General features: G+C 37.5%; 1 protein-coding gene and 1 non-coding gene across 3 annotated transcripts in view; both read right to left on the bottom strand.

Annotated features, from left to right (window-relative positions):
- The window catches only part of Znf609 (zinc finger protein 609), a 196,095-nt gene that overhangs the window by 78,938 nt on the left and 101,991 nt on the right, over positions 1-15,166 (bottom strand). The gene's annotated exons all lie outside the window — the stretch shown is intronic.
- On the bottom strand, positions 5,344-5,481 carry LOC144255595 (small nucleolar RNA SNORA42/SNORA80 family). The gene has a single exon (XR_013343862.1). It is a non-coding gene; the product is annotated as a small nucleolar RNA SNORA42/SNORA80 family (small nucleolar RNA).

Genomic DNA, 15,166 nt, shown 5'->3' with positions numbered 1-15,166 from the left:
TTGGCTGAGAAATCTTCAGAAAAACAAATAGCTAGGACAGCCATACAGTGGGATTCACATAGCATGAATATACTTTTTAGCTGACTTTATTTAAAAAGATCTCCTTCAATTCTTTATTCCTTTTCCATCTATAATAAGTAGACTTTAATTTGAAAAGAAAATTTCCTGGCATATATCACATAGTTTTCTAACATCCTCAAGATTTCTAGGTACAAGCCTGTAATTTCAATGATTCAGGAGGCTCAGGCAGAAGGATTGCAAGTTTGAGGCCAGCGACAGTCTCTTAGATCCTATCTCAAAAATAAAAAATAAATAAATAGGGGCTGGAGATGTTGCTCAATGGTAGAATGCTTGTCTAGCAAGTGTGAAGCGTGGAGTTCAATCCTCAGCACCGCTAAAAAGACAAACAAACAAACAAACAAATAAAAAGAATGAGCCAAGCATGCAGTTCAGTGTTATACAGCACCCAGAGGTATTGTAGAGCATGCCTGGGTTGATAATCCCCAGTTCTGGGGATGGTGGGGAGACAAGACAACATGATTCCATTTAACAAAATCAGACAAAACTAAGAAAAAAAAAACTACTTAAGAATACAGAAAAATAAAAAAATATACATAGGTAAATGATTAATATAAAATTCTAGTCAATAGGAAATAGAAGGAGAAAGTATGAGGGAAGTCACGCAGGAAGTTACAAACATAAATTGTTGCTAATACTTTCTTTTTAAGGTAGTTGATGGGTACAGGTGTGCTTTTTACTGTCATTCTCTCTATATATATTTCACAGTTCAAGACCAAGAAGAACAAATTACATTCAAAGGCAAAATAGTCCTTATAATATAATGCCTATGCATGGTTATAGTGAGCAAACATGCCAAGATTTCCTGATAACCTATGTAGAGATTCTAATACTCAAATTAGTTTCAAAAAAAAAAAAGCCAGAAAGGATTCCATAGAATCTCACAAATATTATTTTCCTTTGTAGCATTTATCTCATGTAAAATAACTTTTTAAAAATTAAAGCTTTATAGTTATAAATAGTAGTTGGGTTCATTCTGACTAGTTCATACATGCATGGCAAAATAACTCTTTTATATGGAGAGTTTGTCCTATTTGATGTCTCTTAAATGTTGTCTTCATCCTCTAGTAGCATGCTTGATTGTGGGAAGTAATCAATAAGTACTTTTTGAATGACTATAATAAATGAATGTCTCTGAAATTTAATTAAGTTGGGATAACTTTTACTAGTCTCTCTCTCTATATAAGAAAATACATGGCCAGATGTGTGCTGCATACCTGTAATCTCAGCACTCAGCAGACTAAGGGATTTACAAATTCAAGGATGGCCTCAGCAACTGAGCAAGACCCTGTCTCAAAATAGAAAGGATGGAGATGTAGCTCAGTGGTGGGTTTAATTCCTAGTACAAAAAAAAAAAAAGAAATATGCCTCAATTTTCCATTGAGGTTCCATCCTCATGTTATTAGGTCCTTTGAACCACTATTCTAGAATTTACTAGAACTTATGCAAAACAATTTTTTTAATAGAGATCCTACTGGGGCTGGGGTTGTGGCTCAGTAGTAGAGTGTTTGCCTAGCATGTGTGAAGCACTAGGTTCAATCTTTAGCACCCCATAAAAAAATAAACAAATAAAATATAGGTATTGTTTCCATATACAACTTAAAAAAAAAATAAAGATCCTCCTACAAGTAGGCACCATACTACCGCATGAGGTAAAAATATGGCACTGACAAGATAGACAAAGTCTCATTTATCTATATAACAACCACTCCATGTATAAAGGAAGATGGGAAGATAAGATTTCCCCCCTGACATTTTAGGATACTGAAATCTACAAAGACAAGGCAGAGACTGCAACAACTGGAGGTGGCAAGATCCATTTTAGAGAACAAAGGGGTTTCCTCGGCTGCTCTCAACCATGAAATAATTCTTTTAGTTTTTGCCATCCTTGTGAATTAAAATTATCACCATTCTCTGTTCTGCAGAATAGACTCTCCTAAAATATTGAATAAACAACTAAGTATTTTCCTTCTGGAACCTGTTACTGATCCCCCAGCCTTACATCTTTTTATTGGCTCATAATGATGGGATTTGTTGTTATATATTCATACATGCCCACAATATAATAATATAACTAGGCCAATTTCACTCCCCTGCATTTTTCTGTTGCTTCTTCCCCTTCTCCCTTGGTCCCTTTCCTCTATTTTACCTTTTCTCTCTGTTTTTTTTTTTTTTTTTTTTTTTTTTTTGAGGCTGGTATTGGGGATTGAACCCAGGGGCATTTTACCACTGAGTTACATCCCCAGCCTTTTTTATATTTTGAGACAGGGTCTCACTAAGTTTGTTTTAGCCTCATTATGTTTCTAAGGCTGGCCTTGAACTTACAATTTCCCTGCCTTAGCTTCCTAAGTTGCTAGGATCATAGGTGTGTGCCTTCCATGTCCAGCTTCTCCCTTTGCTGTTCAGGAGATCACCTTTCTTTTCCTTTTACATATCTAGCTTCCAAATTTGACATAAAATATATGACCCTTGACTTTCTAAGATTGGCTTATTTTGCTTAACATAATGATCTCAAGTTCCACCCTATTTCCTGAAAATGACATAATTTCATTTTTCTTTATGGCTGAATAAAACTCCGTTGTGTATATATACTATTTTCCTTATCCATTCATCTGTTGATGGACACCTAGGCTGGTTCCATAGTTTGGCTATTGTGAATCGTGCTGCTATAAACATGCATATATCAGTATAGTATAATGACTTTAATTCTTAAGTATAAACACTGAAGAGTGGTATAGCTGGGTCATATGGTGGTTCTATGCCTAATTTTTTGAGGAACCTCCATACTGATTTCCATAGTGGTTGAACTAATTTACAATAGAATAAACAGTGTAAAAGGTTCCTTTTTCTCTACATCCTCTCCAATTTATTATTGTTTACATTCTTGATGACTGTCATTCAGACAAGATAAAAATCTCAAAGTAATTTTGATTTGCATTTCACTAATTGCTAATGATGCTGAATATTTTGTTCAGTATTTGTTGGGTGAATGTACTTCTTCTTTTTGTTATTGGTACTAGGAATTAATCCCAGGGGTCCTTTATCACTGAGCTACATTCTGGTTCTTTTTATTTTGATACAGAGAGTCTTTTGAATTTGCTTAGGACCTCCCTAAATTGCTGAGGCTGACTTTGGACTTGTAATCCTCCTGCCTCAGCCTCTCAAGTTGCTAGGATTATAGGCATATTTCACTGTACCCAGCTGTATTTTTTCTTGTGGCAAGTGTCTGTTAATTCACTTGCCCATTTATTAAATAGGTTATTTGGGGATTTAGTTGGGGTGCTTTTTGAGTTCTTTTTAAAAAAATATTTATTTTTTAGTTGAAATTGGACGCAATACCTTTATTCATTTCATTATTTAATATTTTGAGACAGGGTCTCACTAAGTTTCTTTTTTCTTTTTCTTTTTTTAATGTGGTGCTGAGGATTGAACCCAGGGCCTCGAATGTGTTAGGTGAGCACTCTACTGCTGAGCCACAACCCCAGCCCTTTTTGAGTTCTTTATATATTCTAGATACTAATCCTTTGTCAAGAGTAGTTAGCAAAAGATTTTTTTTCCCATTTTGTAGCCTCTCTCTTCACATTCTTAATTGTTGGAACATGTCCTTTTTCTGTTTTGGTACTGGGAGAGAACATAGGGACGCTTAACTACTGAACCGAATCGCCAGCCCTTTTAATTCTGAGACAGTGTCTCGCTAAATTGCTTAGGGTCTTACTAAGTTCCTGCAGCTACCTTTGAATTTCGGATCCTCTGGTCTTACTCTCCAGAGTTGCTGGGATTACCAGTGTACATCCCACACCCAGCATGGAACCTGTTCTTGAAAGCAACAGGCAGAGGCAACACACAGGGAGAAAAAAAGAAAAAAGAAAAAAAAAAGGTATAAAGGAAAGAAATTATTATCTTGAAGACAAACATTACTATTCTGAAGAGTCCTATGTTGCCACATTACAGCTGCACAAAGGCTAAAATTAGAGATAACTAATGAAAAAGCATAAACAATGTGTCTAATCATTACTTGAGAAATATTTATGTTCTACCACTGTAACAGTCATCACTGTACCTAGTGTTCCTTTAAAAAAAAAAGGCTACAACAGAAAATTTTGCTCAAGTTATTCCTTATCTCCTTTTTCCCTCTTCTTCAAGCCAACCTAAAAGTTAAGAAATTAAAGCTGGTGAGTAGTGAAATTAGTAAGTGGACAATTAGCACCCTCAACATGATATCTTTGTAGAGAACAATATACACTTGAGATACTGAAGTAATTCAGTCATGCCTGAATTTACTGTGAATATGTTTACTGAATATGTACATGGTTCAGAAGACAAAAGTGAGTGAGCATGAATTTAAAGTTAACTGAATACCTAATAGGTTGCTATACTGTAAACTAATCAATGGGTGAAAATAAAACTAATTTATTACTATATTCAATTTATCTAGTAAAAACTATTCACAATTTGTTTATAGAATTAAAAAAAAAACACATCATCAGCAGAAACATACTTCAAATTACCATTATAGGCAAGAGCAGCAAATATATAGAGCAGCCCAGGCCTCTCATCAGCATAAGGCTTTTGACAATCAAAGAAGCTCCCTTTCTCTGGCTGACCAGGTTCAAGGTACTTACTATAACTCAAACACAGGTTGGATCTCAACCCTTCAGGGCACCTTTATCAGGGCACCCTCCTGAATAGTACTCCCTGTACAACTGAGATGATTTACTGTACTTCTAAGTTTCTCTCCTCTCACTTCCAAAACCTCACTAAAATGAAACTAAACAAACAGAAAATAGGTGTAATACTTGAGGACAAAGAGCAACAGAGAAGAGATAGCAGACAACAGACATTAAAAACATGGGAAACTGGAAAGCAGATGGATAAATGTTAACTTAGCAGACCAAAGAAGAGTGAAACCTAAACCTGTAAGAGATTGGTAGAGATAGAAGTGAAGAAACTGTGTTAGCACACATTTAAGATCCAGGAAAAGCTGGGTGTACTCTGCATATACTCAATCCTAGAGATTTGGAAGGCTGAGGCAGAAGGATTGCAAGATAGAGACCAGTGTAAGCAACTTAGCAAGATCCTCATCAACTCAGTGAAATCCTGTCTCAAAATAAGATATAAAAAGGACTGGAAATGTAGCTCAGTGGTAAAAAGCCTTCTGGGTTCAAGACCCAGTACAAAAATGAAACAAAATAAACTCCACAAAATCAAAAACAAACAAAAACCCAGGAAAAGCTAGGGATTAATGCCATCAGTATTCCCCCCCTCCACTATGCAACCCACTTCATTGCCAGCAGCCTACAGGCACAGAGGCCAGACAACGGTTCAGGGCCACAGTTGGCTCCTGCATGGCAGGCAACAGTACTTTGAAAAGATTGTAGGACTCAAAACAGGATGAATGAATGCTCAAAGTCTCAAAAGATAAAATCAGACCTCTAGGTCATCTCCACCACTTAATGCAGCTTCCCCCCACCTACCTGTCCCTGATGATTCTAGCATAAATCTGAAGGTTTACTTTGAATATGCTGACAAGAAAAGCTGTGTTCTCACACCATGTCTATGTTCAACTGAGGACAGAAATAACACAACCCTGAAAGCAACAGTGAAACAAACCCTTTCTTCCCTCACTGGGCTCTGAGAAAGCAGGTAAAAGACTGATTTGGATGAGGGAAAAATGACTTGCTTCTGACAAAAGACCTACAGAAGCTGGAAGGTTGGTTATCCTATCTAAATGGTCAAATAGCTCCTATAATAAGGGCCACCAACTGACAAGCCACTCAAACCTTCTAAAAAAGGACTGTACTATAGTGTCATATTTCTCTCTCTCTCTCTCTCTCTCTCTCTCTCTCTCTCTCTCTCTCTCTCTCTCTCTCTCTCTCTTTACGGGGGAAGTACTGGGAATTGAACCCAGGGGTGCTTGACCACTGATCCATATTCCCAAGCTTTTTTTTTTTTTTTTTTTTTTCAAATTTTGATACATGGTCTTGATAAGTTTCTTAGAGCTAACCTTGAACTTGCGGATCATCCTGCCTCAGCTTCCTGAGTTGCTAAGATTACAGGCATGTGCCACCATGTTTTTGTTTAAGTCTAAGAATGAACCTGTAGCAAATAGAGACCATGAAGAAACAGAAAAACAAACAAACAAACAATCTTATTAGATGACATTCTGAATCCAGGAACAAAAACAAGAAATTGTGAAATTTCAGAATTTCAGAAAACTGGAAATTAAAAAGACAAGAGGGGGCTGGGGATGTGACTCAGTGGTAGAGTGTCTGCCTGGCATGCACAAGGCCCTGGGTTTGATTAAGGGGGGGCAGGGGAGAAGACAACAGCAAAAAATTATTTAAAATTGTATCACAGAAAATTGAGGAGACATTCTAGAAGAGAGAGATGAAAAATGGGGAAAAATAAGAAAAAATTTAAATTTAAAAAGCAGTATGGCAGGGCAATATGCAACAAACAGAGTTGGAAAAAAAATAAAATAAAGAAAAAGGGAAAGAAGGAAACTTTTTTTTTTTTTTTAAACGAAGGGGAGAGAAACCCAAGAAAATTTCCAGACAGAAATTTCTAGAAAGGCAATCTAGAAGTTAGCTCCTAGTAGTATAGATGAAAAGAATTCCAAATTGAAGTACACTGCACTAAAGTTTTAGAATAATAAGAATAAAAAGACCGAAAGCAAGGACATAATACTTTCAAAATTCTGAAGTAAAACTGTCCTTTTTTGGGGCCCCGGGGGAGTAGTATTGGGAAGTAAATCCAGGAGAACTCTACCGAAGAGCTATACTGCCAGCCTTTTAAAACTTATTTATTTTAATTTTTCTTTTTTTTTGTACTGGAGATTGAACCCAAGGACACTGTATGACTAAGCAATATCCCCAGTTCTTTTGTATTTTTTATTTTGAGACAGGGTCTCTCTAAGTTGCCAAAGCTGGCCTTCAACTTGTGATTCTCCAGCTTCAGCCTCCCTTAGTAGCTGGGATTACTGGTGTGTGCCTTTTACTATACTGCAAAGTCATTTTTACATACCAAGAATTGGTGTATACACTAATACACACCAGCATTTCATTTCTTCCTCCCTCCCTCCCTCCTTCCTTCCTTCCTTTCTTATTAGTTGTAGATGGGCACCTTTTATTTATTTATTTTTATGTGGTGCTGAGTATTGAACCCAGTGCCTCACACATGACTAGGCAAGTGCTCTGCCACTGATCTACAACTCCTGCCCTCACGCCAGCAATTTCTTATGGCCCAAAGGAATACTTTCATTCTTGAATTTAATATCCAGGCAAACTTTCCAGGTTTATCAGGTCTTGAAAAGTTTCCCTCAGAAAGCTACTACTGAAGGATAATGCTCTAGTACCACAAGGAAATAATGAGGAAGAAGCAGCCTTGATATCCAAAAGGATAGTTTCTAATCTAGAAGAAAATTCCAAGGATACATTGTAGGACAAAAGCTGTGCAGCTGGATTAGAAAGCTAAGGGTTCACATTCAGGTTCAGGGACCTCAAGGAGTGATGTCTCTTAAGGGAAAAAAACTGAAAAAACTGTTACATGTATCTGAATGTATTGAGATTTTTTTTTTTGTTTTACTGAAAAACCTAGAGATGAAATACTGATGAACACATAAAACTCTAAGCAAACAAACCAAAAATAAAATCCAGGGTAAACAAAACAAAAAGACTGTACAAGAAAAGAAGCATAGGAGAGAATAGTGCATAAAACAGGGTAGGGAGTGAGAAGAGGAGCAAAATTTTATCTTTCAGTGTAGTAAATTTAACAAATACATTAATACATATGAAATGCAGGTTGAAAATCCCTAATCTGAAATATTTCAAATTTTCAGATGAGTAAAGTGAAAGGGTAAAGTTTCTAAGCTGGAAAGCTTGAATATAAAAGATTAGGTATTATTAAATTCCTCTGTTACACCCAGATTCCTGAGATAGTTAAGACAACACCCTAATGACCATTTAGCCTAGGGCCCTGTGCAGTTCATCACAGGGCCCGGACCAATCAGTTTGAATGTGTAACCCGCTTACGAATGACCAATCACCCCTGCCCGATCTGTTCCCACCAATGAATGTGCCAATCGCGTCTCAGAGTTGTTGTTCAATTTTCCCGTGCCTCATGATGATTTGTTCTGATGTATGCAAAGCCTCCCGCCCTCCCCAAAAAGTGTACTTAAGCTCTGTTTGAACCTCTGCTCGGGGGCTCTGGGCTGCTCTCCCTTCTTGAGTAAGCACAGAGCCCCAGCGCACTGGAATGGATCCCCAATAAATCCCCTTTTGCCAATTGCATGGAGTCAGTCTCTTGGGTGGTCTCTCCCTCCGAAGTTTCGCCGTACCTTTACAAAAGTCTACAAAAATAATCCAGTATCCAAAACACTTCTGAACCCAAGAATTTTGGATAAGGGATACACAATCTGTATCGGGGGTGGGTTGGGAGAACAGAACAAGCGTAGTTTTTGAACTACAGAAGTGAACATCAGGAGAAAAAGTTGGGTGTGGTAGTATATACCTATATTCCCAGCAGCTCTGGAGGCTGAGGCAGGATGAACCCCAGTTTAAAGCCAGCCTCAGGAATTTAGCGAGGCCCTAAGCAACTTAGTGGGGCCCTAAGCAACTTAGTGAAACCCTGTCTCTAAGTAAAATACAAAAAAACGGGATGGAGATGTGGCTCAGTGGTTAAGTGCCCCCGAGTTCAATACCTGGTACACCCCCTCCCCCCAAAAAAAGAAGTGGGGGAGGAGAGAAGGAGGAGGAGACAAGTAAAAGATTTGAAAGTGGTTGCCTCTGGGTAGTAAGGAGGGATGACATGCTACTGTTCTGTTATAAACCAAATGTACTTTTAATTTTTTAAACAATGTATAGGGCAGGGGATGTAGCTCAGTGGTACAGTACTTGCCTATCATGCAAGAAACCCTGGGTTGTACCCCCTGAATTACAATCAAACTATACACAGACACTGCTTTAATAAGTAGTGCGAAGCAGTATGCTAAATTAAATATAATTTCATTAAACAACCTGCATGTAAATCCCTTAGTCAGCTAACCCTTTTGGACAATCATCAAAATTAATTATGAGAGGACCACATAAGTACACTGAGTTTGAATGTTTAAAATTTGATCAAGCTGGGGTTGTAGCTCAGAGGTAGAGCGCTCGCCTAGCACATGCAAGGTACTGGGTTCGATCTTCAGCACCACATAAAAATTATCAAATAAAAAAATAAAGGTATTATGCCCAAGTATAACTAAAAATTATCAAAAAAATAAAATAAAATTTGATCAATGGGGTTGGGTTGTTCCTTAGGTAAATATGTTGTGACTATCTGATGAGACCATGAGATAAAATGCATGATGCTGAGCTGATTTCTGGAATGATGCTATTTATCTCCAAATCTCCTCCCTTCCTTTCTTTTTTTGGGTAACCAGAGATTGAACTCAGGGGCACTTGACCACTGAGCCATATCTACAGCCTTATTTTGTATTTTATTTAGAGACAGGGTCTTACTGAGTTACTTAGCATCTTGCTGTTGCTCCAGATCCTCCTGCTTCAGCCTCCTGAGCCATTGGGAATATAGGTGTGCTGGGGATTGAACCTGGGGGCTCTTTACCACTGAGCTATATCCAGACTTTTTCATTTTATTTTGAGATAAGAAACTCACTTGAATTCATGATCCTCCTGCCCTGGCCTCCTAAGGAGCACCAAAATGCCCAGCTACCAAATCTCTCTCTCACTCTCTTTCTTTCTCTCTCTCTCTCTTTTTTTTTCTTTTACTAGGGACTGAACTTGGGGATGTTTAACCACTGATCGATATCCCCAGCCCTTTTTAATTTTTTTATTTTATTTCGAGACCAGGTCTTGCTAAATTGCTCAAGGCTTCACTAAGTTGCTGAGATTACAGGTGTGTATCACTGCTCCTGTCTTCTAAATCTGTTTTATTAAGAAAAAATATTCCAAAAGGAAACTAGCAACCAAACTGGCAAGGAAGAAATTAAATTATCCAAAAAAACTATCAGAACTAATAAATGGTTGGATGTGGTGGCTTTCACATTCAGTGGTAACGTACCCAGGATTCAATCCCCAGGACCAAAAAACAAAAACAAAAACAAACAAACAAAATATATATATTCCTATGTATGAATGAATGATGAAAATACGATATGAATATGATAAAAAAATGTCTGTGGCAATTTTTTTTCTTTTTTATGCCAGCGATCAAACCCAGGGCTTTGTGCATGCTCATAAACATGTGTTCTACCACTGAGCTATATCCCCAGATGCCAAAATATTTTAAAATACAGGAAAAATATAAAAAAGTAAAAAAACTGTTAGTACAAGTTTAAAAAAAAAGTTGTAAACATTTTTATACTTACTTTTTACAGCGGCACACACCTGTAATCCTAGCAATTTGGAAGGCTGAGGCAACTTATGAGGCTCTATACAACTCAGTGAGACCCTGTCTCAAAACAAAAAGGGCTGGGGATGTGGCTCAGTGGTCAAGTGACCTTGGGTTCAATTCCTGGTCCAAAACAAAAACAAAATAAAAATCAAAACTAAAAACCCAAAACAACAATATAGAAAGAAAGAAAAAAAAGAATCAAACTTTTTTTTTTTTTTGAGGTATAGGTGATTGAACCCAGGGGCACTCTACCACCGAGCTACATTCCCCAGGCCTTTTTATTGTGAGACAGGGTCTTATCAAATTGCTGAGGCTAGCCTTAAATTTGCAATCCTCCTGACTCAACTTTCTAAACTGCGGGGAAATAACAGGAATCCATCACTGTGGCCAGCCAAATACACTTACCTATTCCCACCCCCTACCCCCAGGGGGGTGGCAGGGTCGGGGTGTGTGTGTGTGTGTGTGTTAACCTGGGATTGAAACCAGGAACAATTAACAGCTGTGCCACAACCCCTTTTAAAAATGTTTTATTTAGAGACAGGGTCTCACCAAGTTGCTTATTGCTTAGGGCCTCACTGGCTCTGAAGTCACAATTCTCTTGCCTCAGCCTCCCAAACTGCTGGGATTTACAGGTGTGTGCCACTGTACCTGGCTTTTTAGGATATTATTAAGGCAAGCTTATTTTTTATTTTATTTTTTTAAGAGAGAGAGAGAGAGATAGAGATAGAGAGAGAGAATTTTTCAGTTTTCGGCAGACACAACATCTTTATTTGTATGTGGTGCTGAGGATCCAACCCATGCATGCCAGGCTAGCGGACTAAACTTGAGCCACATCCCCAGGCCAAGGCAAATTCACTAAGATGGCTATTATTAAAAAGGTGGACAATAGCTGGGTGTGGTGGCATATGCCTGTAATCCCAGTGGCCAGGAAGGCTAAAACAGGAGACAAGAGAATTGCAAATCTGAGGCCAGCCTTAGCAAATTAGCAAGGCTCTAAGTAATTTAGCAAGACCCTTTCTCAAAATAAAATAAATAAATAAATAGATAAAAGGGCCCCAGTGACTCAGGGGGCTGAGGCAAGAGGATTGTGAGTTCAAAGCCAGCCTCAGCAAAAGCACGGTGCTAAGCAACTTGATGAGACCCTGTCTTTACATAAAATATAAAATAGGGCTGGGAGTGTGGCTCAGTGGCCTAATGGCCCTGATTTCAATCCCCGGTAAACACCCCCCACAAAAAGACTGGGGGTGTAGCTCAGTGATAAAGTGTCCCTGAGTTCAATCCTCAGCACCAAAACAACAACAACAAAAAGATGAATGATAACAAGTCTGGTTAAGAATGTGGCAAAACTGGAATGTCTGTACATTTCTCATGGGAATATAAAAAGGTACGGTTACTTTGGCAAACAGTTTGGCACCTCCTCAAAAAAGTTAAACACAGAGTTACTAACAACTAGCAATTCCACTCCTAGGTATATACCCAAGAGAATTAAAGATGCATGTCACTCAAAAACTTGAACATTCAGACCATCATTATTCATAATAAGCAAAAAGTTGAAACAAGTGATAAATGGATAAACAAAATATGATACTGCCATACAGCGTACTCAGCTATAAAAAGAAAGAAGGTACAGTTGTCCTTCCATTTCTGTGAGGGATTGGTTGCAGTCTCCACCCCTGACAAATATCAAAATCCAAAGATTTTCAAGTCCCTTATATAAAATGGCTTAGTATTTGCATATAACCTATGCACATCCTCCTATAAACTTTAAATAATCTCTAGGTTACTTATAAATACTTAATACAATACCTTCATTTGCATGAATTTAGAATAGGACTTGTATGTGGCAAACTCAAAGTTTTGTTTTTTGGAATTTGTGGGAGTGTTTATTATTTCTAAATATTTTGACCCTTGATTGGATGACGCCATGAAGATAGAACCCATGGATATAATGGGCCAATTGTTAATGTGGATTAATCTTTTTTTTTCTTTTTAATGTGGTACTGGGTATTGAACCCAGGGTCTTGCATATGCTAGACAAGTACTATGCCACTGAGCTACACTTAGAGCCTGTTTTCTTTAATTTTATTTTGAGATAGGGTCTTGCTGAGTGGTCCAGGCTGCCCTCTGACTTGTGATTCTTCTGCCTCAGCTTTCTGAGATTATAAGTATGTACCTCTGTGTCCAGCTAGATGAATCTCATAAATACTATGTTAAGTGAAAGAAGCCAGGCACATAGGCCATACATTTAATGATTCCATTTACATAAATCCATAGATTCAAGAGGTATAATACACTGGTTGCAGTGGTAAATGCCTATAATTCCAGCAACTTGGGAGGCTGAGGCAGAAGGATCACAATTTCAAGGCCAGCTTCAGCAAATTTAGTGAGGTCTTAAGCAACTTAGTCTGAGACCCTGTCTCAAAATAAAAAATAAGAAGGGATGGGGATGTAGCTCAGTGGTAAAGTACCCTTGGGTCAATTCCCACTAAGGGGGCAGAGGGAATCTGTCTTATTTTTTCTTCCATAGATTCCAAAGGAAAAAGGAATAAATAAGGAAGAAATGCTGAAAGAGCACTAAATTGAAAGGCAGCAGTGTTGGGCTGGGGATGTGGCTCAAGCGGTATGGCGCTCGCCTGGCATGTGTGTGGCCAGGTTCGATCCTCAGCACCACATACAAACAAAGATGTTGTGTCCGCTGAAAACTAAAAATAAATAAATAAATAAATATTAAAAAAATTCTCTCTCTCTCTTAAAAAAAAAAAAAAGAAAAAAAGAAAGGCAGCAGTGCTGACATTTAATTCAAGTTCTGCTACCAAGTGACTAAGTGGTAACCTTCCTCATAGAGAGAGAATTTAGTTCCACAGGTTAGTTCCATATCCTCTCTGATCCACAGCTATAGGTTATTGTAATTATTCCCAACTGGTCAAGATGACAATAACCTTTTATCTTTCTAATCCAACTACCATAAAAGCCAGAATTATAGCCCTAAAAAACATTCTATCTATAGTTTACATAATTGTTCTTATAAATCAGTAAGAAAAGCAAAGGTGATTAATTCAGTAGAAAAATGATAAAAAGAAATGAACAAGTGATTCACAAAATATATACAAATAACCAATACATATACATTTAATATAATATTCAGGGCTGGAGCTGTGGCTCATGTAGAGCCCTTGTCTAGCATGTGTGAGGCATTGGGTTCAGTCCTCAGCACTCATAAAAATAAATAAGATAAAGGTATTGTGTCCTTCTATAACTAAGAAAAAGAATTTTTAAAAAATCGGCTGCACTAATAATTAGCAAGGTACAAATTAAAACAGCATAACATCCCGTCCAATAAATAAGCATAACTGTAAAGAATGATAAATACTCAGTTTTGATAAGGACGTGGAGAAACAGAAACTTCTGTTACAATCTTTGTGTATGTGCATGTGGTTCTGGGGATTGAACTCAGGGAGGCTCTACCACTGAATTATATACCTACTAGTCCTTTTTATTTTTATATTGAGACAGAGTTTCACTACATTACCCAGGTTGCCCCTGAACTTGAGATCCTCTTGCCTCATCTCCTGAGTTGCTGGGACAACCAGTGTGTGCCACCTAGTTTGGTTTGGCTATTAAAATCTTATTTACCTTTTGCCTTTAAGATGCAATCCAAACTCCCACATAGGATTGAAAGCCTTTCACAATATGGCCTTGGCTTATCTTTCCTTTCTCTACTTACCCTGAGTGCTTTACCATACGTCAAAAAGAAAAAGCCTAGACCCATCATGTATATTTTACCTCCCAGCAATGAGAAATACGCCATTCTCACTGCCTAAAATAGTTCTATTTCCCTTAGTCTCTTCAATACAAACACAGTATTTCTTTTCATGACATAACTCAAATTATCCTTTCATGATGTCCCTGAATTTATTTGTTCCTCTCATTTGTATTATCATAGCAGTTGTTTAAAACTCAAGATCCTTAATACTCTTCCACTTTAATGCTTTTAGATAATTGTCTTCCTAAATTACTTTTAGAAAGGGAGAGGGAGGTCCTTGAGACTAGTCTTATTTATTTTGTTAGCCCTGAACACATAGTTTGGGCTCCATAAAAACTGAATTGGTAACATTTTACCTAGAAATTAAAGCTAACAGCAAGGCTGTTTTATTTATTTTTCTTTCTTTTTTATTTATTTATTTTTTAGTTATAGGTGGGCACAATATCTTTATTTTATTTTTATGTGGTGCTGAGGATTGAACCCAGTGCCTCACGTATGCTAGGCGAACGCTCTACCACTGAGCCACAACCCAGCCCCAAGGCCGTTTTATTTTTTAAAGTCTACAAGGACTAGTATTATTTTTCTCTGGTTTGGGGGATTGACCCAGTAGTACTGTAGCTTTGAACTACATCTTCAACCCTATTTATTTTATTTTGGGACATGGTCTCACTAAGTTGCCAAGGTTGACCTTGAACTTTCCATCCTTCTGCCAAGTAGCTGGGATTACAGGCATGTGCCACTGTGCCTGGCTAAGACCTCTTATCTTTCTTTCTTTCTTTCATATTTTAATACATTTATTATGCAATGACATTATTTCTTATAAAAATGTGTACTTTTTTTTGTTTTAAGACCTCTATTTAATATTATCTTAAAATCATACTTTTCAACACATCATCATCCAAAAACCCAAACATAAAAACATGGTCTGGTAAT

This window comes from Urocitellus parryii, chromosome 6 (assembly GCF_045843805.1).
Source record: "Urocitellus parryii isolate mUroPar1 chromosome 6, mUroPar1.hap1, whole genome shotgun sequence".
NCBI classification, from domain to species: Eukaryota; Metazoa; Chordata; class Mammalia; order Rodentia; family Sciuridae; genus Urocitellus; species Urocitellus parryii.
Note: the sequence above shows the minus strand (reverse complement) of the source record. Positions and strands in the feature narration are given on the sequence as shown.